The sequence below is a fragment of the Oculina patagonica genome, unplaced genomic scaffold (assembly GCF_052425735.1).
Source record: "Oculina patagonica isolate OP01 unplaced genomic scaffold, crgOcupat unplaced288, whole genome shotgun sequence".
Taxonomy (NCBI): Eukaryota; Metazoa; Cnidaria; class Anthozoa; order Scleractinia; family Oculinidae; genus Oculina; species Oculina patagonica.
Genome location: NW_027558132.1, coordinates 8,309 through 13,088, shown reverse-complemented (window position 1 = coordinate 13,088; position 4,780 = coordinate 8,309). Strand labels below are relative to the sequence as shown.

General features: G+C 37.5%; 1 long non-coding RNA gene across 1 annotated transcript; it reads right to left on the bottom strand.

Annotated features, from left to right (window-relative positions):
* Positions 1-100: 100 nt before the first annotated feature.
* Positions 101-3,342, bottom strand: LOC144640383 (uncharacterized). The gene is made up of 2 exons (XR_013568342.1): positions 2,789-3,342; positions 101-1,771 (listed from the first exon to the last, which is right to left on the bottom strand). It is a non-coding gene; the product is annotated as an uncharacterized LOC144640383 (long non-coding RNA).
* Between the last annotated feature and the right edge of the window lie 1,438 nt (positions 3,343-4,780).

The following is a 4,780-nucleotide window of genomic DNA, read 5'->3' as shown; positions in this document are numbered from 1 at the left end:
ATATATAGATTTAGGCAAGCCTAAAAGCGGAGCTCCCCGGTTATATGCCCTTTACATCTTTTTTAGAATGATTTTTTATTCATGTTATTTTCTTTACATATTATGTATCCTTTTTCACCATGAACAACAGCACCAAATAAAAGTAAAAAATAGTTGATCAATCAAATGAGGATGATCATCTAGCAGTTTGTGCATAACCTCCCAAAGATAAACTAGTATAAACTCTCAAAGATAAACTAGCACAAAGAAAGTGTTGCCCTAGAAAATATCCATACACCTACCATAACTGGTATATTATAGCTTTCCATTGCATACAACTGGAAAGTTTTGCATGTAGCTTGTTCCCCTTCACCCACCCCCCCCCCCCCCCACCCCCCAAACAGGTGGCCCTATTCAATGGAATGGTGGAACAGTGACAGTATTATTTCCCGATACCAAAAATAACAGCTGTCTGCTAGCAAACCGGAGTAAAACCCAGCCGCAAGCAAAATAGTGGCATTTATCATTCTGCCAAATAGGATCCCCAAAAATGATAACACCATTTTCCCTTTATTTGAGTCCCTTTGTCCTTGAGAGGTTTCACTTTACTTAATTTCATGAAAACTAAGAACAATTATGGAGAGGCAGAAATATTGTTTCTTAGTCCTAAACTCAGGTATAGTCTGTATAGATTGTTGGCAAAAATTTTACCATGCATTTGCTTGTATATAAAACCATGCAAGCATGGGCAAAAAATATGGCATAATTAGTTCTACTGAAACAGAAGGCTTTACAACAAATAACTGATCTGTGAGACACACCCACAAAACAAAATAGCTGTGTTCAATGTTTTATTATTTAATGACTGAGTTTGGTTTTGGTGAAGTAAGAATTGGCCTATGAACAACACATATTTTATCAGTTAATTATTGTATTGCAACATGTGATATTAATTTAGAGATTGATGAACTGTGTATCTCATTATCATGATTACTGTTCTTCGCAGTGTGGGCACTGGGAATTAAATGTCTGGGTAGGTAAAGCCTGCTGTCGAGCCAAGTGGCTCATCAGGCTGGAGCGTAACCCGGTTTCTGAAGCATTATTAAGCGGCTACATGTAGGAGTATTTCTACTCCCCCTGGATGGGATGCTAGTCCATCGCAGGGTCACCCCCCCCCCCCCCACAGGGGTAAATTAGCTGATACCCATTTATACACCTGGGTGAAGAGAAGAACTATGAGAGTAAAGTGTCTTGCCTAAGAACACAATGCAGTGCCCTGTCCAATCGTTTTAAACATAGCTTTTTTCCCTCTATGGCAAATTTTTAATATAGTTATAATAGATTTTAATAGTTGTATCATAGATGTTTTTTTAATAATTTATCTCTTTGTAAATTTTTACGCAATTCAGTTTTAGACTGTCATGTTAAAATATCAATTAAACTATCTATCTATCTGTCCAGGTCTCGAACCCGGACTGTTCGATCCGGAGTCCAGCACAATAACCATAATTTAGGCCACCGCGCCTTCCACAAATGTTTGGGTAGCCGGATGATTTTTATATTGTGTTATCTGTTCTCAGAGATCCCTTAAGAAATACGTACATGATTGAACCTTATCTGGCTGTATTTCATTAACTTTAAAATCACACCTGACCAAATAAATTGTATTTCACACAGAGTACATAAGTATTAGTTGTACATGCAATGAAGAAATAATATAATATTCTGATTGTTCATTTATCTCTCTGTGTGTCTGCAACTCTCTGTGGAAATTCTGCTACTAATGTTAACCCTAAAAAGGGGAAAAAAAGACAGATACAATTTTGTTGATGGTCATTGACATCAAATGAATATTTATACTTTTAATTTAATTATTCAGAACATTATACAGATACATAAAAAAGAGTTATTTTTCCAATTTTTGCCTGGGCCAGGGAATGTGTTGGGGAATATGTTCAGAACCAAAAAATCCTTTCAGAGTGAGTGTGTCAGCATAACCTTTTTTTGACCTACTGAAGACACTAATAGTGCTATCAATAAGACCCTGCACATGGCGGGGCTTTGATGACTGTTTTTGGGTGTGAAACACAGGCTTAATTCAAGAGCTCCCTACAAAATGATGTGTCTTTTAAGACTCTTATATTTCTCTCTGACAGGTGCTGTTGAAAGCACTGTGATTAATTCCAGGAAAGCTTACATATTCTCCCCAAAACTTTTATCAGGGATGTAGCTAAGAAAAAAACTATGCCGGCTCATCAACAAGACCAGCTGGCTTTTCTGGCCTAAGCAGCTCTAAAAGTTTACAAAGTCTTTGTGTTCATGTAAAATTTCAGCTGAGTTCAAGTTCTATTTCTACATTTGCCTAGTACCACAAAAAGACAATTTATGTTAAGTTAGGGCTTAAAGTTATTAGCTATTAAGGTTAGGTATTAACAAAAGGAATTCGAACACAACGGGTCAATTTGCACTTCTCCCACAAAATCATTTCAAGTATTCTGGTATTTTTTCAGATCAGGTAGCAGCTCTTGTTGGGTCTTTGCCCACATACCCCTCCCCCACCGTGGGGGTGGGGTGCATTGTATGAACAATAAAAACATTTTATGTACATGTGCTGTTACATATAAATTGTGTATATTAAATTTCCTCAATAGAACGAGGATTTCAGGGAAACATAAACTTACCAAGGGGTTAAAACGCATACTATTTTTCACACCCCAAAATTTTACACTTGATTTACACTAATGTGTTACGGAGTTTCTTTAATATCTAGATAAAGAAAAGTATAAGCTGACACTAATGTAATGATTACCTGGATCACCACTTTCACTAACTGCAACCCTTGACTGTTTTCCCTGCACTGAAAACAAAATTTACACATATCAAAAACCTGTAAAATTCTTAACTTGCATCCTGGCAAAAGGTATGGAAATCCTAACATAGCAAGTTTTATAAAGACAACAGATTTGCCAAAATAAATGATAAATTCAAACTGCATCTTACACCCTCCATAAATACTTGTCACTGAATTGACCTCAAAAAAACTTGTTGTACATGTATTATTTACTTTTTATTATATCCTCGAGTCATCGCAGACAGGCCCATTTTGAACTTATTTTTTTCACGATCAAAAACTAATCCTAGTACTCTTGTAGAAAAAAAAATTATTAAGGCAGAAATATCTGATTTAGTCACTGCTTTAAGTTGGAAAACTTTGAAAGGCTTAAAGAATTGTACGAGTGACAACCTTCAAGAAAGCAATGCTCATAGCCACAAGGCTCAAAAAAGTCCCCTCTGGTTGTCTGGGGCAAGTATATTTTTCTGTCAAGCATTTAATTTTTCATGCCTGTTTGCGTAATAGGTTAAAAGCCCGGGGATGGGGGGGGGGGGTTCTCCTTGGAATTTTTGGTGGGGGGGTGTCGTCCGCATCTCCAAATCCAGACCCAATTTCAGACCAAAAAATGCCATTTTCCACACCCGTTTTCAGACCTGGCCTCAAAAATCCATACCCGTTTTTAGACCTGACCTTGCATAGCATGTGCATCAGTGCTGACCGGAAGTCAACGTAACAAAGATGAATAGGTAAAATTTAGCTGGAATGATATATTTTATCTATTTCTCTTTCTCTCTCACCAGTTTCAGACACCAGTTACTCGCCCCGGTTGCTGGGAAGAAAAATAAGTTTAAAAGCTTCCGTGAATGGTCCCCGGATAACCATACCCAATTTCAGACCAAAATGTTCAAAATCTATACCCGTTTTCAGACCAAACGGCTCGAAAACCATACCCTTTGGGGCGGCACATACCTATATACCTGATATAGGGGAGTCCCCCCGCCCCCGGGTTAAAAGGCCCAGGCAAGTTGACTAAGAAACACAAGTCCTAGGCAAGCAAAATTTGAGAGCTGCTTGTTGACCACAGGGCAACCTGGAATTATTTTTTTTTTCCAAGCCCTTATCCTACATTATAACTTTAGGATCAGTTTGGTTGTTAAAACATAAAAAATTTTCATGATCTTTCACATAACATTTTAGAGTCTGTGCTATATTCTTTTATGTACCGTATTCATTCGATTAAACGCTGTGGCGTTTATTAAATTTTTCGTGATTCGAGTGCGGCGTTTATAAGAGGGCTGTGTTTATACGAGGGCGGTGTTTATTTAAAATTCAATTTGTTTCTTGTAAACAATAGTATGGTAACTGAACATTTGAATTTAAAAAAAAATATTCGATTAAGCGCCCTGGGCGCTTATTAAATTTTTGGACCTTGAGAATGGGTGCTTATTCGAGGTGGGCGCTTATTCGAGGCTGGGCGCTTATTAAATTTTCGCCATTTCTCGCAAGTGGTAAGTTTATTTTACAACAAAACAATGAATAATAATAAAACGTAAAGATGTACCAAAGCAAAATTTTAACTGTTCATTGAAAGTTTCTGTTAAATACTAAGAAAACTCGGTCTTCGATGAAGCCTCTTAGTAGTACTTAGTCAATTTCAATCTCAATTTCAATAATAATCAAAGTACTCCCCTTGTGCACTTCAGTATTTTTTGAAGGGGGTGGAGGGTGGGCGCTTATTCGAGGCTGGGCGCTTATTAACTTTTCCTACCTACAGGGTGGGCGCTTATTCGAGGTTGGGGGCTTAATCACCTTGTTACAATCAAGAAAATATTTTTTGGGCCTGCTGAAGCTTGATTATTACTGCATTTGCTTCCCAAGTCTGTTAGTTGAATGAACGCCGCATCATCATGATGCAGCATTTATTCAAGGGCAGGGTTTATTAATATTTCTGTTCTAACGTGCGGCATT